This window comes from Oncorhynchus nerka, unplaced genomic scaffold (assembly GCF_034236695.1).
Source record: "Oncorhynchus nerka isolate Pitt River unplaced genomic scaffold, Oner_Uvic_2.0 unplaced_scaffold_1208, whole genome shotgun sequence".
NCBI lineage: Eukaryota > Metazoa > Chordata > Actinopteri > Salmoniformes > Salmonidae > Oncorhynchus > Oncorhynchus nerka.
The window spans coordinates 20299-45255 of record NW_027040123.1 but is presented as its reverse complement, the minus strand read 5'-3'; the positions used below and the strand labels follow the sequence as shown (position 1 = coordinate 45255).

Sequence of the window (24957 nt, the reverse complement as noted above, 5' to 3'; positions counted from 1 at the left end):
ATTCAGGTCTTAAAAAAATGGCTTGTTCTGGACATTTATAAAGCCTAGGCCCCAGATACATAAGCCTGGACATTCCTGCTTCATAGATAACAACCATAAGGGAGATAAAAACTGGGTGTACGCTCCCAAAAGTTCAAACACTCAAACAACACCCTCCCCAGTTCAACCACCCCCCCTAGACATCAAACAACAGCCCTACTTCAAAGCATAACTTAATGCTATAAAATAACACACACCCTCTAACACGTGAACACAGGAACAGGGGGGACGGGCCGGAGGCCCATATTCAGACATGTACACGTCATCATGACGTAAGGTCATCAATCAATCATTTTGACCCAAGCCGTATCCTATCTCTCTCAGCCCAAGCTAGCCACACATGCAGAGTGCGTTACGCGACTAAAAAAGGTAAGTCTGAATACCAAATGCTGAGAAGTGCGAAGGAAAAGCATGAATTCCGAAATTGGGACCGAGCCCTAAGTGAATATGCTTACTGTCCAATTTGTTAAAATGTGTTTCCGCCCGGGGACCTTTCGCGTGTGAGGCGAACGTGATAACCCCTACACTACGGAAACCTAATGAGTGGAATACTAAGGGTGTGGCTGACTTTGGCTGGGTGGGGCATTTATCGCTCTCAGAACCTATTGAAAATCAGAAATGACTTAGTCCATTAATTAAGCAATAAGGCTTGAGAAGCCGGGAATTATAAGGTATTTTTTTAAATATTTGTTTTATTATTAAAAACTATATGTTATCGCTTTGTCATTATGGGGTATTGTGTGTAGATAGATTTTATTTTATTTCATCCATTTTAGTATAAGTCTGTAACGTAACAAAATGTGGAAAAAAGTAAGGGGCCTGAAAACTTTCCGAATGCACTGTACCTATGCAGGCAAGCTTCTTTTCCTTTGCTAGCCAGCCAACTAAATCTATCACACAATCAGATCAAGCAGCTGAAATGACAGAAAACGATCTACATTTTTGTTTGTTTTACCTTGAATTATAATGCCATTTCTTTGGATATATCCATTACAATGACCCTGATAAATGAATTTGCCTGGCTCAGAGAAGCTGTCAGTCTGTTCACATTCATACAGATCGCACGGTGGAGGTCCCCAAAAAAACGGCAACATTGATCCACAGGTCGGAGAGGTAGACAGCAAGGTTCAGATAAACCACATCTGTTTCAAACCAAATGCTAGCCTCTGGGCATTGGGAAATATTGAATATGACCTTTCGCGTGTTAGGCGAACGTGATAACCACTACACTACTGAAACTACAATACAAAAAGAGGAAGTCGTGGAAAATATTAGGAATGCCCACAAGTCTACCTCATGTAAGGGAAGACCCCCCTGTATTGGACAAAAATGAATGGCAAGATATTGGCAGTGGCCAAACCATATACACATTGTCCAATACCACCCAATTCGGCGTTGATTCATGCAAAGCATATTGCAAATGCCATATGGCTATTGCCAGTTGTAACACTTTAAAAATTCAACAGGTGGCGAATCCGCTCCACCGTGGTTTTTCATATTGGATATGTAACGTCCAAAAGCAAAATTTTGAAAAAATGAATTTTTGTAAAAAACTTATCACCCCTTAAAAAAGTGCTTTCTGGACCGTTTTTCGAAATTCTTTCGATTTTTTTGTCAATTACACATGTGTAAGAACTGTATGAATATACTTTTGTCCAATTTTATTATCATAATTTTTTTTTTTTTTTTTTTTTTACATGCGCATAAGGAATATGTTTTGTCCATTTTCAATATGATTTCATACGAAGTCAAAAGTCAAAAGTCAAAAATGTCTAAATTTTGGAAAAAACTTCACACACCCTTAAAAAGTGCTTTCTGGACCGTTTTTCGAAATTCTTTCAAATTTTGTGTCAATTACACACGTATAACAACTGTATCAACATACTTTAGTTGTATTTTAATATCATATATATATTTTTTTCTTTTTACTTGTGCATAAGGAATATGATTTGTCCATTTACAATATGATTTCATAGGAAGTCAAAAGTCAAAGTCAAAATTCACTTTTTTGGGGCCAAATGCCATATGAAATTTGACATGCTCAAAAATGCAAAATTGACTGGCCTGATGAACACAGGATGGCCGAGCAGTGATAGTTGTACATTTCCATCACTCGTTGTGTTGATTTCATCATGTCCATTAGGTGATGTTTTTTCACTATAGAATCATATTGCAAGTGCACGTGCATTTGCAATATGGTTCAATGGACAATTACCATATGAAATTTGACATGCTCAAAAATGTTAAATTGACTGGTCTGATGAACACAGGATGGCCGAGCAGTGATAGTTGTACCTTTCCATCACTCGTTGTGTTGATTTCATCATGTCCATTTGTTTATGTTTTCTCACTTTTGCAAAGTCACTGTGCATTTGCAATATGGTTCAATGGGCATGTACCATCATGATTTTGTCATGCTATAAAAATCCTGCAGGAATGCAAAATTGACTGGTCTGATGAACACAGGATGGCCGAGCAGTGATAGTTGTACATTTCCATCACTCGTTGTGTTGATTTCATCATGTCCATTAGGTGATGTTTTTTTCACTATAGAATCATATTGCAAGTGTGCGTGCATTTGCAATATGGTTCAATGGACAATTACCATATGAAATTTGACATGCTCAAAAATGCTAAATTGACTGGCCTGATGAACACAGGGTGGCCGAGCAGTGATAGTTGTACCTTTCCATCACTCGTTGTGTTGATTTCATCATGTCCATTAGGTGATGTTTTTCACTATAGAATCATATTGCAAATGCACGTGCATTGTTGTGCAACTGGTAACCCAAAAATAAAAAATAAGGTGATTTCTATATGTCCATTTGTTTATGTTTTCTTACTTTTGCAAAGTCACTGTGCATTTGCAATATGGTTCAATGGGCAGGTACCATCACGAATTTGTCATGCTATAAAAACCCTGCAGGAATGTGAAATTGACTGGCCCGATGAACTCGGGATGGCTGGGCAGTGATTCTGGTTCATCTCAATGGCTCGTTAGGGTTGATTTCAGAATGTCACTTTTGGTGATGGTACCTCACTGTTTAAACATATTGCAAATGGACAAGAGTCACCAGCAAGTCACCGTCCATCAGTCAATTTGATATCATTCTGACAACAAACTGATACAAACTGACACTAAACCCACTTTTTCCAACTCGTTTAGTAGCCAACTATCACATACTTCAGAGCTGGCCCAAAATTCACAACGCCTTATGTTCAAACCATAAAAAAAACATAAAACACGTAGTTACGTTCTAGCTGCGGGTCCATTTCTTATGTTATGTGTAGGCCTAGCTGAGGCGACCCCGAATCCCAAGTTTCGGCTCGATCGGTCATTTGGTGTCCGAGCAAAACCCTAATTGGTGCTGAAAATCCACTTTTTTCCATGACTTGCTACGGGGTCCTTGAATGAGCTATCGGACCGAAACGTTGGGGTCTGTCTATATGGGCCGAGACGGTCGCAATGCACCTAGTCTTGTGTCTCTGAGACATTTCTAAATGTCGCCATTTTCGTAATGGTCAAAATGAATTGAAGTCATTGCAAATGTACGAAGCTGTTTCTCGGTCCGAGAACCGTCTAGAGCCACGTAACTCACCACGCACTATCGACCTGAGGTCTAGAACAGGTTTCTAAAGTTTCGGAACTCTAGGTCTGACGGTTCTTTAAAAGTTCCAACAAGGTTAACTAATGCAGGCAGTGTATGTCTCTACGCACCCCAATCGGTCCCTCCTTCCAAGCTGTGTCTGTGTGATTTAGTTTTCCTTTGAAATTTTATGGGAAAAATGACTGATTTACAGTTCATGGGGGTTGCCTAATCACATATATGAAGTTTTGGAAAGATCTGACTTTTTGAACCCCTCGAAACAGCCCAAGAGACACCAATTATGGCACTTCCGGTTGGCACAGGAAGCTATAAGTCAACACATATCCTCACTGGGGTATGCTTTTACGGAATCCTGAGTTTTAAGTCTTTACGTTAAGAACTGACTGATTTACACAGGGTTGAATGCACTATGTCTATCAAACTGCAGGCAGGGTATGGAAAAACACTTTTAGGGTGATTTTAACCACTTCCGGTTGATCCAGGAAGCTCAGAATCAACACAGGTAGACCTCATACTGGCCTGATGGACTGTTACCAAAGACAGGTTCATACGGCATTCATAACCCATATAGGCTTCAGGTTGAATTTAGGGGTGCAGGCAATGTATTCCTATGGGGAGACAAGTCAATGCAAACTCTTTGAAGTAAACACCTTCTTTTAACTATTAAGGGTTAATGCCACACGGTCAAGGTTAGGCTTGCACAGATCGGGAGGACCTTAGGAACGTACCTGAGGTCGAATTGTGCTTCTCACCCTAACGGTTCTCTCACTGTCACCCAAAAGCAAATGACATTGAGGGCCAGGCCTCATTTTGGTTCTGCTTTTTTTCAAGGTCACTGCACTCAGAGCGAGCTACGGTCAAGCGGGGCGTCTCTTTGAACTCGGCACAGTCTGGAGACTATGGTGATGCCATTTTTTGTGTTGATTTCAGAATGCCATTTTGGTGATGGTCCTTCTCCGTTTAAACATATTGCTAATGTACAAAAGTCAACTAGCAAGTCAGTGTCCACCAGTCAATTAGATGTCATTCTGACACCAAACTGATACCAATTGACACCAAACCCACTTTTTCCAACTCATTTAGAAGCCAACTATCACATATGTCAGAGCAGGCCCATAATTCACAGCGCCATTAGTTTAAAACATAATTAAAACGTAAAACACATAGTTAGGTTCTAGCTGCGGGTCCAGGTCGGACATTATGTGAAGGCCTATGTGAGGCGACCCCGAATCCCGAGTTTCGGCTCGATAGGTCCTTCGGCGCCCGAGTAAAACCCTAATTGGTGCTGAAAATCCACTTTTTTCAATGCCTTGCTATGGGGTCCTTGAATGAGCTATCGGACCGAAACGTTTGGGGTCCGTCTCTATGGGCCGAGCCGGTTTCAATGAACCTAGTGTTGTGTTTCTGAGACTTTTCTAAATGTCGCCATTTTCGTAATGGTCAAAATGAATTGAAGACATTGCAAATGTACGAGGCTATTTCTCGGTCCGAGAACCTTCTAGAGCCACCTAACTCACCACGCACTATCGACCCGAGGTCTAGAACAGGTTTCTAAAGTTTCGGAACTCTAGGTCTGACGGTTCTTTTTTAGCTCGAACAAAGCTAACTATTGGAGGCACTGTCTGTCTCTACAAACCCCAATACGTCCCTCCTTCCAAGTTGTGTGTCTGTGTGATTTAGTTTTCCTTTGAAATTTTATGGGAAAAATGACTGATTTACAGTTCATGGGGGTTGCCTAATCACACATATGAAGTTTTGGAAAGATCTGACTTTTTTAACCCCTCGAAACAGCCCCTGAGACACCAATTAAGGGACTTCCGGTTAGCACAGGAAGCTATAAGTCAACACATATCCTCACTGGGGTATGCTTTTACAGAATCCTGAGTTTTAAGTCCTTACGTTAAGAATTGACTGATTTACACAGGGTTGAATGCACTATGTCTATCAAACTGCAGGCAGGGTATGGAAAAACACTTTTAGGGTGATTTTAACCACTTCCGGTTGGTCCAGGAAGCTTAGAATCAACACAGGTAGACCTCATACTGCCCTGATGGACTGTTACTAAAGACAGGTTCATACGGCATTCATAACCCATATAGACTTCAGGTTGAATTTAGGGGTGCAGGCAATGTATTCCTATGGGGAGACAAGTCAATGCAAACTCTTTGAAGTAAACATCTTCTTTTAACTATTAAGGGTTAATGTTACACGGTCAAGGTTAGGCTTGCACGGATCGGGAGGACCTTAGGAACGTACCTGAGGTCGAATTGTGCTTCTCACCCTAACGTTTCTCTCACTGTCACCCAAAAGCAAATGACATTGAGGGCCAGGCTTCATTTTGGTTCTGCTTTTTCAAGGTCACTGCACTCAGAGCGAGCTACGGTCAAGCGGGGCGTCTCGTTGAACTCGGCACAGTCTGGAGACTATGGTGATGCCATTTTTGTGTTGATTTCAGAATGCCATTTTGGTGATGGTCCCTCTCCGTTTAAACATATTGCTAATGTACAAAAGTCAACTAGCAAGTCAGTGTCCATCAGTCAATTAGATGTCATTCTGACACAGAACTGATACCAATTGACACCAAACCCACTTTTTAGGCTTTAAGCACCGCACTTTGTCACTCCATCCTTGCTGTGTGTGTGTTTCTGTGTGTGTGTGTGTGAGAGAGTATTTTCTTTGACATCTGTTGGGAGAAATGATTGACTTACAGTTTATGGGGGTTGCCTAATCACACATATGAAGTTTTGAAAAGATCTGACCTTTTTAACCCTTGGAAACTGCCACTGTGACACCATTTAAGGCACTTCCGGTTGGCACAGGAAGCTATAAATAAACTCATATCATGATTTGGGTATGCCTTTACAGAATCCTGAGTTTGAAGTCTTTACGTTAAGAACTGAGTTATTTACGGAGGGTTTAGTGAGTGTGTGTTATTTCAGAAAATCATAGAAAATCACAGAAATCTCGCAGAGCTCCGCAGCACACTTTAAAAAGATTCGTAAGAACACCCTGCAACTGGATCTGTAACCAGTTCTTAACGTAAAGACTTAAAACTCAGGATTCTGTAAAGGCATACCCCAATCATGATATGAGTTTATTTATAGCTTCCTGTGCCAACCGGAAGTGCCTTAAATGGTGTCACAGTGGCAGTTTCCAAGGGTTAAAAAGGTCGGATCTTTTCAAAACTTCATATGTGTGATTAGGCAACCCCCATAAACTGTACGTCAGTCATTTATCCCAACAGATGTCAAAGAAAAGCTCTCTCACACACACACACACACACACACACAGAAACACACACACAGCAAGGATGGAGTGACAAAGTGCAGTGCTTAAAGACACACAAAGCCTAAAAAGTGGGTTTGGTGTCAATTGGTATCAGTTTGGTGTCAGAATGACATCTAATTGACTGATGGACACTGACTTGCTAGTTGACTTTTGTACATTAGCAATATGTTTAAACGGAGAGGGACCATCACCAAAATGGCATTCTGAAATCAACACAAAAAATGGCATCACCATAGTCTCCAGACTGTGCCGAGTTCAACGAGACGCCCCGCTGACCGTAGCTCGCTATGAGTGCAGTGACCTTGAAAAAAGCAGAACCAAAATGAAGCCTGGCCCTGAATGTCATTTGCTTTTGGGTGACAGTGAGAGAACCGTTAGGGTGAGAAGCACAATTCGACCTCAGGTACATTCCTAAGGTCCTCCCGATCCGTGCAAGCCTAACCTTGATCGTGTAGCATTAACCCTTAATAGTTAAAAGGAGGTGTTTACTTCAAAGAGTTTGCATTGACTTCTCTCCCCATAGGAATACATTGCCTGCACCTCTAAATTCAACCTGAAGCCTATGTGGGTTATGAATGCCTTATGAACCTGTCTTCTATGACAGTCCATCAGACCACTATGAGGTCTACCTGTGCCAATTCTAAGCTTCCTGAAGCAACCGGAAGTGGTTGAAATCACCTTATCAGTGTTGATCCATACACTGCCTGCAGTTTGATAGACATAGTGCATTCAACCCTGTGTAGATCAGTCAATTCTTAACAGAAAGACTTAAAACTCAGGATTCTGTAAGTGGCTATGTCAATCAAGACATGTGTTTACTTATAGCTTCCTGTGCCAACCGGAAGTGCCTTTAATTGGGTCACACTGTCTGTTTTGAAGGGTTAAAAAAGTCACATCTTTCCAAAACTTCATATGTGTGACTAGGTAAACTTCATGAACTGTAAATCAGTCATTTCTCCCAACAGATGTCAAAGAAAAGCTCTAACACACACACAGCAAGGATGGAGTTAAAAGTGCGGTGCTCAAAGACACAGAGAGCAGGCAATGGCATAAACATAATATCTAGGCCGTGCCGAGTTCAACGAGATATCCCGCTTGACCGTAGCTCGCTCGGTCTGAGCGCAGCGACCATAAGAAAAGTAGGCCCAAAATTAAGCCTGCCCCACAACGTCATTTGCTTTTGGGTGACAGAGAGAGAACCGTTAGGGTGAAAAGCACAATTCGACCTCTTGTACGTTCCTAAGGTCCTCCCGATCCGTGCAAGCCTAACCTTGACCGTGTGGCATTAACCCTTAATAGTTAAAAGAACGTGTTTACTTCAAAGAGTTTGCATTGACTTCTCTCCCCATAGGAATACATTGCCTGCACCCCTAAATTCAACCTGAAGCCTATATGGGTTATGAATGCCGTATGAACCTGTCTTTGGTAACAGTCCATCAGGCTAGTATGAGGTCTACCTGTGTTGATTCTAAGCCTCCTGGACCAACCGGAAGTGGTTAAAATTACCCTAAAAGTGTATATCCATACCCGGCCTGCAGTTTGATAGACATAGTGCATTCAACCCTGTGTAAATCAGTCAATTCTTAACGTAAAGACTTAAAACTCAGGATTCTGTTCAAGCATACCCCAATGAGGATATGTGTTGACTTATAGCTTCCTGTGCCAACCGGAAGTGCCATAATTGGTGTCTCAGGGGCTGTTTCGAGGGGTTAAAAAAGTCAGATCTGTCCAAAACTTCATATGCGTGATTAGGCAACCCCCATGAACTGTAAATCAGTCATTTGTCCCATAAAATTTCAAAGGAAAACTAAATCACACAGACACACAACTTGGAAGGATGGACGTATTGGGGTGTGTAGAGACTGACAGTGCCTCCAATATTTAGCTTTGTTCGAGCTAAAAAAGAACCGTCAGACCTAGAGTTCCGAAACTTTAGAAACCTGTTCTAGACCTCAGGTCGATAGTGTGTGGTGAGTTAGGTGGCTCTAGAAGGTTCTCGGACCGAGAAACAGCCTCGTACATTTGCAATGACTTCAATTCATTTTGACCATTACGAAAATGACGACATTTAGAAAAGTCTCAGAGAAACAAGACTAGGTGCATTGAAACCAGAACGGCCCATAGAGACGGACCCCAACTTTTCTGTCCGATAGCTCATTCAAGGACCCCATAGCAAGGTATGGAAAAAAGTGGATTTTCAGCACCAATTAGGGTTTTACTCGGGCACCGAAGGACCTATCGAGCCGAAACTCGGGATTCGGGGTCGCCTCACATAGGCCTTCACATAATGTCCGACCTGGACCCGCAGCTAGAACGTAACTATGTGTTTTACGTTTTTATTATGTTTTAAACTAAAGGCGCTGTGAATTATGGGCCTGCTCTGACATATGTGATAGTTGGCTTCTAAATGAGTTGGAAAAAGTGGGTTTGGTGTCAATTGGTATCAGTTTGGTGTCAGAATGACATCTAATTGACTGATGGACACTGACTTGCTAGTTGACTTTTGTACATTAGCAATATGTTTAAACGGAGAGGGACCATCACCAAAATGGCATTCTGAAATCAACACAAAAAATGGCATCACCATAGTCTCCAGACTGTGCCGAGTTCAACGAGACGCCCCGCTTGACCGTAGCTCGCTCTGAGTGCAGTGACCTTGAAGAAAAGCAGAACCAAAATGAAGCCTGGCCCTCAATGTCATTTGCTTTTGGGTGACAGTGAGAGAACCGTTAGGGTGAGAAGCACAATTCGACCTCAGGTACGTTCCTAAGGTCCTCCCGATCCGTGCAAGCCTAACCGTCACCGTGTGGCATTAACCCTTAATAGTCAAAAGAAGGTGTTTACATCAAAGAGTTTGCATTGACTTCTCTCCCCATAGGAATACATTGCCTGCACCTCTAAATTCAACCTGAAGCCTATGTGGGTTATGAATGTCGTATGAACCTGTCTTCGATGACAGTCCATCAGGCCACTACGAGGTCTACCTGTGTTGATTCTAAGCTTCCTGGACCAACCGGAAGTGGTTAAAATCACCCTAAAAGTGTTTATCCATACCCTGCCTGCAGTTTGATAGACATAGTGCATTCAACCCTATGTAAATAGGTAAATTCTTAACGTAAGGACTTAAAACTCAGGATTCTGTAAAAGCATACGCCAATGAGGATATGTGTTGACTTACAGCTTCCTGTGCCAACCGGAAGTGCCATAATTTGTGTCTCTTGTGCTGTTTCGAGGGGTTAAAAAAGTCAGATCTTTCCAAAACTTCATATATGTGATTAGGCAACCCCCATGAACTGTAAATCAGTCATTTTTCCTGTAAAATTTCAAAGGAAAACTAAATCACACACACACACAGCTTGGAAGTAGGGACCCATTGGGGTTGCGTAGAGACATACACTGCCTGCATTAGTTAACCTTGTTGGAACTTTTAAAGAACCGTCGGACCTAGAGTTCCGAAACTTTAGAATCCTGTTCTAGACCTCCGGTCGATAGTGCGTGGTGAGTTACGTGGCTCTAGACGGTTCTCGGACTGAGAAACAGCTTCGTACATTTGCAATGACTTCAATTCATTTTTGCATCACGAAAATGGCGACATTTAGAAATGTCCCAGAGTCGCAAGACTAGGTGCATTGCGACCGTCTCGGCCCATATAGACAGACCCCAACGTTTCTGTCCGATAGCTCATTCAAGGACCCCGTAGCTATTCATGGAAAAAAGTGGATTTTCAGCACCAATTAGGGTTTTGCTCGGACACCAAATGACCGATCGAGCCGAAACTTGGGATTCGGGGTCGCCTCAGCAAGGTCTACACGTAACATAAGAAATGGACCCGCAGCTAGAATGTAACTACGTGTTTTATGTTTTTTTTTATGGTTTGAACCGAAGGCGTTGTGAATTTTGGGCCAGCTCTGAAGTATGTGATAGTTGGCTACTAAACGAGTTGGAAAAAGTGGGTTTGGTGTCAGTTTGTATCAGTTTGGTGTCAGAATGATATCTAATTGACTGATGGACGATGACTTGCTGGTGACTCTTGTCCATTTGCAATATGTTTAAACAGTGAGGTACCATCACCAAAAGTGACATTCTGAAATCAACCCTAACGAGCCATTGAGATGAACCAGAATCACTGCCCAGCCATCCCGAGTTCATCGGGCCAGTCAATTTCACATTCCTGCAGGATTTTTATAGCATGACAAATTCGTGATAGTACCTGCCCATTGAACCATATTGCAAATGCACAGTGACTTTGCAAAAGTGAGAAAACATAAACAAATGGACATGATGAAATCAACACAACGATTGATGGAAAGGTACAACTCTCACTGCTCGGCCATCCTGTGTTCATCAGGCCAGTCAATTTTGCATTTTTGAGCATGTCAAATTTCATATGGTAAATGCCCATTGAACCATATTGCAAATGCACGTGCAATATGATTGTATAGTGAAAAAACATCACCAAATGGACATGATGAAATCAACACAACGAGTGATGGAAAGCAACAACTATCACTGCCCGGCCATCCTGTGTTCCCATAGCGGGCATTAATATCATAATGACCGGTAAATGCATTTACAACCATATTTTTATTTTTGGGTTACCAGGTGCCTATTTTCAATCACCAGTTGCACAACAATGCGTATCCATCAGAATATTTTAAACAGTCCATAAAGCACTCAGGACGGCCCCCATAGAGGGCCGTAGTAGGGTACTCCCATAGCGGGCATGAACAATAGGAGTCCCGGTAAATGCATTTACAACCATATTTTTATATTTGGGTTACCAGTTGCACAACAATGCACGTGCATTTGCAATATGATTGTATAGTGAAAAAACATCACCAAATGGACATGATGAAATCAACACAACGAGTGATGGAAAAGAAGAACTATCACTGCCAGGCCATCCTGTGTTCATCAGGCCAGTCAATTTTGCATTCCTGCAGGATTTTTATAGCATGACAAAATCGTGATGGTACATGCCCATTGAACCATATTGCAAATGCACAGTGACTTTGCAAAAGTGAGAAAACATAAACAAATGGACATGATGAAATCAACACAACGAGTGATGGAAAGGTACAACTATCACCGCTCGGCCATCCTGTGTTCATCAGACCAGTCAATTTTGCATTTTTGAGCATGTCAAATTTCAAATGGTAAATGCCCATTGAAACATATTGCAAATGCACGTGCATTTGCAATATGATTCTATAGTGAAAAAACATCACCAAATGGACATGATGAAATCAACACAACGAGTGATGGAAAGGAAGAACTATCACTGCCAGGCCATCCTGTGTTCATCAGGCCAGTCAATTTTGCATTTCTGCAGGATTTTCGAGCATGTCAAATTTCTTATGGCATTTGGCCCCCAAAAAAGTGACTTTTGACTTTGACTTTTGACTTCCTATGAAATCATATTGTAAATGGACAAATCATATTCCTTATGCACAAGTAAAAAAAAATATTTAAAAAATATGATAATAAAATACAACTAAAGTATGTTGATACAGTTCTTATACGTGTGTAATTGACACAAAATTTGAAAGAATTTCGAAAAACGGTCCAGAAAGCACTTTTTTAAGGGTGTGTGAAGTTTTTTACAAAATTTTGACATTTTTGACTTTTGACTTTTGACTTCCTATGAAATCATATTGAAAATGGACAAAACATATTACTTATGCGCATGTAAAAAAAATAAAATAAAATTGGACAAAAGTATATTCATACAGTTCTTACACATGTGTAATTGACAAAAAAATTGAAAGAATTTCGAAAAACGGTCCAGAAAGCACTTTTTTAAGGGGTGAGAAGTTTTTGACCAAAAAATCATTTTTTCAAAATTTTGCTTTTGGATGTTGACTTGGGTTACATTTCCAATATGAAAAACCAAGGTGGAGCGGATTCGCCACCTGTTGGATTTTGAAAGTGTTACAACTGGCAATTGCCATATGGCATTTGCAATATACTTTGCATGAATCAACGCCGAATTGGGTGGTATTGGACAATGTGTATATGGTTTGTCCGATGCCAATGACTTCCCATTCATTTTTGTCCAATATAGGGGGGTATTCCCTTACCTACAGTATTCCCCAACTTGTCTTTTGAGAGTATTCACTTGTTAAATGAGCTTTTGCACAACTCCCACTTTGTTTTTGATCCCTGTCCGTACCTGTTTTAAGAATTGCTGCTATCATTTCATTGTAGTTTCAATGGAGTGGTGTATATATAAAGTACAGTGTATTGATATTGCGTTTTATCTGCAAATTAAATGGGATGGAAGCTCAGAGGGGAGTGCATGCTATATATGTATGAGGTCCTTTCTCCACTGAGCTTGTGTGCCAAATTCACATTTGCACAACTACTACTTTCCAGAATGTTGATATATATATATATATATATATTGCAGTATAGAGTGGCATGGTGGCCAAGTGGTAAGGCGTCGGTCTCGTAAACCGAACACCATGGGTTCAAATCCCATCCGTGCCTTTATAGAAAAGGCTTCAAATTCCATGGAAATGTACATTCATTGGATGACTTTGTAGAAAAATCATGTATCAATATTTGAACATAACTATTATATTAAGGGGAAGTATCTCTACGATAGAGCCACTTTACATGTTTCCTGTCACTAGCTAGTCTAACTTGCTAAATAGAGATTTGTAATTTAACTTTGACCAAAAAAAAGCAATTTCTCTACATTATCACATTCCTCTCAAATTGTACATTTGCTTGACTCGTTAAGGCAACTTCCATCTGTTTTGTCAGCAATCTTCGTTGAGCGCCACAAGGCAAGGGTGGCTCGTGTCAAAAGTAGTCTTTGGTCATCAAAGCCTTGGGACCCAAATGCATAATGATTGCTCAAACTCCCCCTTGTGGTGGTCTGGAGCAATGAAGCCGTCCTGCGGTGCAAGCTCGCAACTTTTTAAGGAGTGTCTTCAGACCCCGCTGTTCCGTACGGTGTGTGTTGAAATCTTATCCTGATGCGGAATAGATTACGTTGCAATCATAGAGACCTTCGTAGTTCGGACTTGGAGATTGTGAAGAGATGTCTTGTGGGGAATGCATGGGTGTCTGAGCTGCGTGCTAGTAGTTTTAAAAAACAGACAGCTCGGGGGGACAAAATGGCGCCGTAGAGAGAACACGGTGTTTCAGCGAGCTCTCGTGGCATTCGTAAATTTATATTCTTACATTAATCTCCTAGCTTGAAAAAGTGGTAGAATTGGCTAAATAAGTTACCATATAATGAGTCTTGACGACTATTTCGCAAAAATCTCCGACAACATGCCCAATAGAAATACTAAGAAGTCGACCAAAACCACCACCCCTGTGGATGTGCATGAGGAGCTAGCTAACGTTAGCGAAGCTAACACCATTGCGGACCCGGGCACAATGGACCTGATGATTCAAAAGATGACTGATAACATTACTAAAGTGATCGATGCTAAGATAAGAACGGTCTTGGAAGCAATAGCAGGCCATTCAGCTGAAATACAGAGCGTTGTGAAACGTGTTGTTGAGGCGGAAGGAAGAATTGCTGCAGTGGAAACTTCAACTACATCTATGGACGCTAAGATAAAAGCACTTGAGAAACAGGTGCGCGAAATGGCGGAGCACATTGACGACTTGGATAATCGAGGACGCAGATGCAATATTCGTGTTGTGGGACTCCCGGAAAATTCTGAAGGGACACGTTCAGTAAAATTCTTTGAGGAATGGATCCCTGGCTACCTACAAATGGACACTAAGGCTGGTCGTGTGAAGCTGGACAGAGCCCATCGCTCTCAAGCACCGATACCGGGCCCCAATCAACGCCCACGGCCGGTGGTTATAAAGTTCCACAACTTCACCGACAAGCAGCGCGTCATGGATGCGGCTAGAAACATCGGCTCTGATGGTAGTCAACATAAAGGTCCAAAGGTCTCATTCTTCAATGATTATTCCACAGCGGTTGTACGAAGACGCAAAGCGTTTGATGAGGCGAAGGCTCGACTCAGGAGAATGAAGATGGACTACGCACTGTTGTACCCGGCCACATTGAAGATTATGGTCAACGGATCACCTAAAAAGCTCTACACACCTGAAGAGGCTGCTGCGTTTATTGACTCTCTCGGGTAAATAACTTTAAGCTGCACCTCCACAGCATTGAATAACTTTGCTTATTTTTGGTTGAATCTGATCACGAAACAGTGGTGTGAGTCCCCACGTACTCCGGCTCAGTAATATTCGTAACTTTATTATTGTTGGTTGAATCTGATCACGAAACAGTGGTGTGAGTCCCCACGTACTCCGGCTCAGTAATATTCGTAACTTTATTATTTTTCTTGCTAAATTAATAGCCGCTATAGCTCAGGCTGAGATATGTGTGAATCCATATTGGTGCCCAGGCTTGGTTTTAGGTGGAAGAGCCTCAATCTTCTTCTATTGATTTTCTTTTCCATATATATAAAGGATGAGGCTATTGAGCGGCAATGCGGACTTAAGAGTCTACATTGGAGAGTTGAAATCCCCTGCATGTTAGCTAGTGGGAAAACCCCCTTTTGGAATTTTACATGTTTAATTTTTGGGTTTAGTATAGTTCGAGTTCAGGGTTCATATTTTTTGTTTATGCTCAGTGAGATAGAGGAGAGTTCAACACATGGAAAAAGGTACCACCCCACTTTTACAGTAGGATCCAGTCTGAATATTGAATGGTCAAGATACAATGGCAGATAACAGACTGCGTGTATGTACGTGGAACATTAGAGGGAGCCATAACCCCATTAAGAGGAAGAAAGTATTGTCTTTTTGAAAAAGAAAATATTGATATTGCACTGTTGCAAGAAACCCATTTGGATGATAAGGAGCACCTGAAATTACAACAAGGAGGGTTTGGTCAAGTGTTTTTCTCATCATTTACATCCAGAAGTAGAGGTGTAGCAATTCTGGTGAAAAATAACTTACCACTTAAGGTCTTGAATTGTGTGAAAGATAAATTTGGTCGCTTTGTTATAATTAATGATACTTTACAAGGGCAGAACATTTCCATGATGAACATTTACTTCCCCCCTGCTCACCCCCCTGATTTCCTCACTAAGGCATTTCTAGACTTTTCAGAATTAAACTCAGACACTGCAGTGGTTGGAGGAGATTTTAACTGCTTGTTGAACCCCCTTATTGATAAGTTTCCCAGTGGTATAGCTTCACTCTCTCCTCAAGCTAAGTCACTTAAAGCTATTTGTGATGATCTGGGGTATGCGGATGTCTGGAGAGCTTTCCATCCCTCCAACAGAGAGTTCACTTTTTTCTCTGCACCTCATGGATGTCAGACTAGAATAGATTATTTTTTTATGCCCAAGACGTCTTTGCAGTCTGTTTTATCTGCTAGGATAGGAAGCATAGTCATATCTGATCATGCTGAGGTGATCCTGGACATAAAACTCAACGGGGCATTCAATCGGTCAAGACATTGGAGGTTGAACACAACCATTCTTAAAGACCATACATTCACATCATACTTTATAACAGAGTTTAAAGCATTTTCTCTATTAACTCTCAATCAACAGATAACCCCTCGCTCCTTTGGGAGACCTGTAAAGCGTATGCCAGGGGTCTGATTATGTCATACACAGCTACTAAGAGAAGGAAAAAGCGAGAAAAGCAAAAAAATGTTAGAGGGTGAATTAGGAACTAAAGAGAAGGACTACATTAAAACGCCCACTCCTGCCCTATTAAAGGAAATATCAGTCATTAGATCAACGCTAGACTCTCTCCTAACACAGGACGCTGAAAAGAAAATGAGATTTGTCAGGCAAAAGCTATATGAACATGGCGATAAGCCAGGAAAGTACTTGGCATACCTAGCTAAAAAGAGGGCTGACTCTCAGTCAATTGCTACTATTACTGATTCTGATGGTAATCATTTATATGAAAATAAATTGATAAGTGACTCATTTAAGAAATTTTATACAAACCTTTATGCCTCAGAACTGCCAAAGGATGCACCCAAATTAATGGAGAACTTCTTTGGTAAGATTGAGCTCCCTACTATCTCCGAAGAACAGAGGTCCCTCCTTAATGCCCCTATTACCAAGGAAGAGATAATGTTCGCAATTAAGAGTCTGCAAAATGGTAAGGCCCCAGGACCAGACGGGTTTTGTAGTGAGTTCTATAAAGAGTTCCATGGCCTGATCCTTGAGCCATTGCGTGAGATGTTTAACCACTCATTTTCAAATGACCAACTCCCTCAAACGCTGAGAGAAGCCAAAATTTCACTTATTCTCAAAAAGGGAAAATGTCCAGAGTCTTGTTCCTCGTACAGACCAATTTCCCTTCTGAATGTGGATAGAAAATTGCTTTCTAAAATTATAGCCACAAGATTAGAGGACTCATTGCCACTAATTGTGAAAGGAGACCAAACTGGCTTCATTAGGGGCCGTAAGTCATGCAACAACGTCAGGCGGCTTCTTAATGTAATTCAAGCCTACCAACAAAGTGCTGTAGATGGTCTTGTGCTCTCCTAGATGCTGAGAAAGCATTTGATCGTGTGGAGTGGTCTTACCTATTATTTGCTCTAAATAAATTTGGTCTGGGGGACAACTTTATAAAATGGGTGAAAGTTTTGTATGATGATCCTCAGGCTGCTGTCCTAACTAATGGGCTACGGTCAAATAGCTTCTCTATACACAGAGGTACCAGACAGGGCTGTCCTTTATCCCCCCTCCTCTTTGCACTCGTTATGGAACCACTGGCCGAGGCCATCAGGGTAACGCCTGCTATACAGGGGCTGCTCATTGGTGATGTTCACCATAAAATAAGCTTGTATGCTGATGATGTCCTGATATTCATCTCTAGTCCCGAGACTTCAATTACATCTCTTATTAATATAATTGAATTATTCAGTGAATTCTCAGGCTACAAGATTAACCTAACTAAGTCAGAGGCTATGCCACTTGGTAGCCTACACTCTGTACCTAATACTTCTCCCCCCTTCCCTTTTAAATGGTCTCCCTCAGGTTTCATGTATCTGGGTATAATTGTAACTCCTAAATTCCAGCTAATGTACAAAGCCAATTTTGTTCCCTTGTTTGATACAATAAGACAGGATCTGGAGCGCTGGAACTCTCTCCCCATTTCTTGGTTGGGTAGAATATCCCTCCTGAAAATGAACGTTTTACCTAGACTACTTTACCCAATCCAAATGATCCCAGTATTACTCCCCAATAAGGTAATAAAGGATGTAAATGGATGGCTAAGTTCCTTTATATGGAGTAAACGCAAGCCAAGACTTAAGATGGCAATATTGCAACTGCCAAGTTCTATGGGCGGCTTGGACCTGCCCAATATCAAGTTCTATCAATGGTGTGCCCACCTTTGTTATATTTCTGACTGGATCACAAATGATGACTCCTCTATTTGGTTAGACATTGAGACTTCTCTTTCAAAATACCCCTTACAGGATCTTTTATTTTTCAGAAGTTTCAAGTCTGTAGAAGAACACTGCAATAATCCAGTTACACTTAACACACTCAAAGTATGGAGGTCAGTTCAACGCTTCCTGGGAAGGTCCAAACTAACCTCTGCTCTTACCCCAATTCTTAACAACCCAGATTTCAGTCCAGGATTGCTGGATGCTGGCTTTAACTTATGGCTTAATAAGGGCATACGCTAAACGACTTATTTGCTGACAAGATTTTGTTGTCATTTGAGCAGATGGTCGAGAAATATCGACTCCCAAAGCAGGACTTTTTCCGCTTCCTACAAGTAAGACATTATATTCTGGAGAGCACCACCTTAATTGGTAACCCTGATATGTCTGTCATTGAAAGAATGCTTTTTTTCCCACAAAGGAAAATGTCTGTAAGTCTGTTTTATGATACTTTAAGGTCCTTTTCTGCTGTCAACACACAGAGGGTGAAACAAGTGTGGGAGAAAGAATTGTCTGTTACTATTGACGAAGAGATGTGGGAGGACATTTGGAGATATGCAAAAACAATATCTATATGTAACCGTACTAGAGCAATCCAATTAAGAATAATACACAGATTGCATATATCCCCAAATCGCAGACATGCTTTTAGCCCCACTTCCTCTTCCCCTCAGTGTCTTAAATGCAAAACTGATACAGGCACCCTAACACATTGTTTATGGTCATGTACCAAAATACAAAGATACTGGTCTGGTGTCCTGCAAGAAATTGAAAAGATCCTAGGGGTTGATCTAGAATTGGACCCAGTTTCTTTACTGTTAGGTCTCCCTAGTAGGCATGTTACTTCTGTCTGTAAAGAAGGCTTTACAACATCCTTACCTTCGCAGCGAGGAAAAACATCCTTTTACAGTGGATTAGTGATAAGGTTCCTTCTATTAAAGACTGGCATAAGATACTATTTGAATGGGTGCCTCTGGAATATCTGACATGTACATTGCATTCAAAAACAGACCAGTTCTACAAAGTATGGGAACCTTATCTAAATTACCTAGAACCTGAGGTATCAGCTATTATGCTGCAAGGATTCTCTTAGAATGGCGGGGATCTATGTATTTCAGAACTACACTGTACGTTCCATGTGTGGAACCTAACCTCTTGGTTTAAACTGAGCTTTTTTGTTTAATTTCTGTTTGTAAGTTTGTTTAAAATGTATGTATTGAGGGACGCAATGATGGTGATGGGGTGAGAGAAGCACAGAGCGGGGAGAGGAAAATGGTGTACGTATGTATGGGTGTGTATATGTGTGCGTGCGTGTATGTATGCATATGTGTGGGTATATGCATGGGTATATGTATATGTGTGTATGTATGGGTATGTATGTATGTGTATGTATATGTGTGGGTATATGCATGGGTATATGTATATGTGTGTATGTATGTATGTGTATGTATATGTGTATGTATATGCATGGGTATATGTATATGTGTGTATGTATGTATGTATATGTGTGGGTATATGCATGGGTATATGTATATGTGTGTATGTATGGGTATGTATGTATGTGTATGTATATGTGTGGGTATATGCATGGGTATATGTATATGTGTGTATGTATGGGTATGTATGTATGTGTATGTATATGTGTGTATATGCATGGGTGTATGTATATGTGTGTATGTATGTGTATGTATGTATGTGTATGTATATGTGGGTATATATGGGTGGGGTATGTATGGGTATGTATGTCCGAAAATTTCAATAAAAATACTGTTACAAAAAAAAAAAACAGACAGCTCGGTTGTGTATGTATGTGTATGTATAATGCATGGGTGTATATTTCAATAAAAATACTGGTACAGTGTATGTATATGTGTGTATGTACAAACAAGTATGTATGTATGTGTATCCTCCCATTTGTGTGGGTATATGCATGGGTATATTAAAGAAGAAATGTATGTATTTGGTATGGAAACCATGCTAGTAGTGGTATCAAGGAAAGTTGTAAATTCAGTTGAAAATTACCAACACTGCATCCAACCACAGCCCTGCTGGGTATGTATTTGGCAAACCACTATAACATGTTGAGTCAGTTATATGCATTAATGTATTTGTGTGTACATGGGTATGTATGTATGTGAAATTGTATATGTGTGATGGTATGCATGGGTATATGTATATGTGTGACATGGGTATGTATGTATGTGTATGTATATGCAAACGTAGAATGTAGGTAAGTGGGGATTGTGTTTCTCTTTGTTCTGTGTGCTTTGTCTCCCAAAGTTGTATCTCTTAATAAAAATAAATGAAATTTCAATAAAAATACTGTTACAAAAAAAAGACAGAGGTACATTCAGCTTGTCAACACTTCTTACACAAACAAAGCGATGAAGTCAAGACCCTCCCATTTGAGCCATGAGAGATTGACATGCATATCATTAAGAAGGGAAATGTCCATATTTGGATGAAACCAAGCTAGTGGACGGTATCAAGGAAAGTTGTAATGGTTCAGTTGAAAATTACCAACACAAAATGCAACCAACCACAGCCCTGCTGGTTTCACTTTGCAAACCACTATAACATTGAGTCAGTTCATCCTACTGGACATTGGAAAGCTTTTGTTTTGACACCCATCGTTTGTCCTAGAGGGGGAAATTCTCCATCCCTCCGGTGGATGGTTCAGAGTTCCATGCTGATTGATACATGTCAGATGACAAGCCTAGGAACAAGAAAACGCTGCCTTACCGTGTTAAATCTTGTGGTGATACAATGACTGTAGCTCCTCCCAGACGGTTAAGAACCTTGTTTTATCCTAGAACACTTTATTTGACATGTTAGAACAAGACATTACACCCAAAGAATGTATCACACAGAAGAAACATATAAATGACGCTCCTCAAAAGGTCTTTGACATGTCGTTGACCTGTTAAACCCCTACAACTATTAGTTCAGTTATGGTCTGCCAGGGTCTCAACCTTCATAAAACAAGACCTACCTCTTTTCCAGTTGTCCTGATTCACATTGTCCACTACAAGACCATGGTGCGCCAGAGGACTACTGGCTGTCAGGGGAATGACCACATCACAATGGACAAAGACCTAGGAATCAAAGATTTGATGGTGTCATAAAAAGGTATGATTGCCACTCACTGACAAAATTAACCAATAAAGATTGTTGGGGTAACTTTGTTACCTGGCCACTGGCTGGAACAAACCGCATCCTCGGCGAAGGAAAGCGGAGTATAGGCCTCAAAGCGTTTCCGTGAGACAGTGGACCCTGGCTTTCAGGACTACCGGGTGGATAAACGGTATGGATCCTCGGGGTTCTCACAGCTGCCAGTGAAGAGAGATGGACTAAGTTCCACTGGAACATAAGGTGAACGCTGCACCCCAAGTCGCCTTGTGTCGCTAAAGTCTTGTGGTAAATGTAATGACTGTCCTGTGAGGATCAGATCAATTTACAGCAGAAGTGGGTTCTTTCTCCCCCTCCAGTATAACTAAAGGAATGTTTTTGCTAACAGGCCTTTCCCAACAAAAATAACCTTTGTCTTGAAAAAACATATTTCATATACAATGTAAAGGCTCGAGACTTCCTACCTGTAGAGTGAGGACGTTTCTAGTAAAAATGAAAACCAATATGACATTTTTCTATAGATAATCTCTGACCAGTCTTATGTTAGAAATATTGTTCCAGTGTTCACTTTGAACGTGTTAGAGAAACTCCCCTAGAAAATGTGCATAGTAAGTAGCCATACCACGAGGGACAGAGAGTTGGTCAGACTGACAGAAGCGTCCCCGGCGGCCAGAGTGCATAAAAGGAATGGTAACAGAAATTAACATTAACCAGAAAACCGTGAGGCGCAAGCTACACGTTTGGAACTTTCCTAAACTCACAAGTACCTAGAAAAATGACCTTAAGTGAGATCATTCTGCTACTATATCCAAACCATCCTACTCATCACCCACTGAGGAATCAGCGACAGGGTTGATTAGCCCATCTTCCAGAACGAGTGAAAGGAAAACCCATCCTGTAGTTCTGTTCAAGACTGGAGCCACGGACAACCAACGACATTGTGATCTCATGTAGCCAATCAGAGAGAAGACCAACCACCTACCTTTCCACGTCGGGCATCCCGCATAAATACATTCATGCTTTTACTCAGAGCTGGTGCCGGTTCGTGTGTTCAAAAATGTAGCAATGATAAGTGTCCCTTACGGAACGGTGGGGGGTGTGAAGAGAAACCTTGTAACAAGCTGTCATATTGTGTCACCTGTGTGTTTAGCCTGGGTTATTTAGTTAGCTAGTAATTCAATTAAACCAACTTGTATAGTACTGAATCATAAGGCTGGGGTTTTTGCAGCTGCAAGGAGGATACGATGTAAGGGTTAATAAGTTAACTATCAATTTAATAGATTTCTACCGTCTAGAGTTTAAGTCGGGAGACGGTAACTTTAAAACCGCTTCCTCGGCACCCCAAATCCTAACATGATTCATTTAGAGTCGGCTAACAATTAAACAGTCCTCAGATAATTCAAGGTCACGTCACGACAGTGGTTTGTTGGTTTTAATTTCTGATCTTTTGGCCCATCAGACGTGGATGAATCTGATTTAGTACGTTTTTATTTTATAGAACAGAAATTGGGCTTCCGTCAACAATATTTATTTTGGTCTACTGCAATGGCTTGTTAATAAATGACGGATGTCAAACATGTATATTCTATTCCATTGACATGAGGTGAGATGTCCCTCTAAATGGTTCTTAAAATTCTAAATGATCCAGAATGGTCAGACTACAGGCGACCTGAATATTGATCAATTGACCATGTTTTAACCAAAGTTGCCGAATAGACAGTCGGTATCATCAACAAGGCAATCATATTTTTCAACACGAGTACTTCATTTTAAACAAGAATTTTATGCAATGCGCCAGAGCAATTCTTCCGCTGTTGGAAAAATTGGTCACACAAAATCAATTCTACACCCACGACATCGGATTCACATGTGGAGGACTTCTGTGAACGGCGCAGCTCTACTATACAAGTAACCTACGCAGACAGTTTAGGCCTACTTTTTTTATTTGCATCTTTGGGAGGTTTATCCTTTACTGTTTAACTGCCAGATATTAGCAAAAAGGAATTTGTGAAATCTGAAGACGTTACATTAAGAGACAAACGCCCACACCAGTACAAATCCACTTGAACTGAATGACGATGGTCAGGATTTTGCACAACGAGATAGTTGCAGTTGCAGCTGAAGTGACAAATCTGAACTGCCCATTTAGTGCACAGCCATGTGAATGGTGTGCCTTTTCCTATGATATACAAAACATTTCAGCCTGTTTTTATTTAACTGCTATGACATTGCTGATTTAATAAACAGCTGCAAAGTTACTCCGTGTCCACATGGCCAAATGTAGGTTTTTGATTCCATTTCATAAAAATGGTAAAATTGCCCAAATGAATGGTTTTGACCAATAAAGTTGCTTCACTACACTGCTTGGTGTAACATGCATCCACATACTGAAAAGGCACCCGCAAAATAAAGTGTCATTTGCAGCGTGCATAATCATGGTCAAAGTCATTGTAGCCCATTACAATGTAGGAAAGTCATCTTTCAATAGTTAACCAATTTAAATTCTTGAGATAAAAATTAGGCCAGCGTATCCATCTGTGGCAAAGTGCTCACCCAAATCAAAAATGTAGTAAAATTTTTTCAAATATGAACATTACCTAGCTAAATAAGGTTAGCAAGATGCAGCTACACTTGACCGTGGTATTTGTTCATGTTTAGCAACTCCCAATTAGCGCATTCCTCTAGGACAGGAAATTCAATTGAAAGCGGCATCAACTTCTGGGGATCCTGTCAACTGATCCTATTCAGTTTCAAACATCCATGCTGCACAGGCATCTGAACCATCCTTTAGGTTTAGTGCAATAACTGTTTTAAACACAAGAGATCACTTGTGACTGAATTCAACCCAAAACCAACAACTATTCAGTCAGTGTTAAGAGCAGTTGTATGAAACCAAATCGGAAAGGCAAGCCAAGCTTGCCAGCCGCTCTTGATTTCCATTCGACTGATCATCAGCTTGGCACAACACTGAACTGTAGCAAACCAAAAGGATAACATTGAGTAAAAAGGTGTAGGTAACGCCAACATTAACCTTTTCACACGCGAGTTCCAGATATCTTCAACAGTCGCCCCAGTGGGAGTTGATTTTATGCACGTGATGTCAGAATGCACTCACCGTGCCAACATGTGGACATTTAACCCGCGCTGACCTCAGACCAAGGCACACTACCTGCTCATTTTCTATAGGCCGTTTCAACTTCTAATTTTGCCTCATTCATTCACAAAAGTAGCCCATTTCACTGTTGCAGACAATTTCTATTTGAGAATTTAATGAGCCGGACAAACTTTCCTTCAAAAGAAAGCCCAAGCACTTCCCCAGATCAAGTATACAGTACTTGCACATTTATTGCCTTCCTTACAAATAACTGTGGACATGTGCATTCCTATCAAAGTGCCTTATTTTCTGTGTAAAATGTTGTCGTTTCTACTGAGTACCGTAATTATAATGTACTTAGTGTTTTTTTCATGTGTTCTGATTCTTGCCTA

General features: G+C 40.9%; 1 non-coding gene across 1 annotated transcript; it reads left to right on the top strand.

The window, feature by feature from the left end:
* The first annotated feature begins 13352 nt into the window (after positions 1 to 13352).
* On the top strand, positions 13353 to 13424 carry trnat-cgu (transfer RNA threonine (anticodon CGU)). The gene has a single exon. It is a non-coding gene; the product is annotated as a tRNA-Thr (tRNA).
* The last annotated feature ends 11533 nt before the right edge of the window (positions 13425 to 24957 follow it).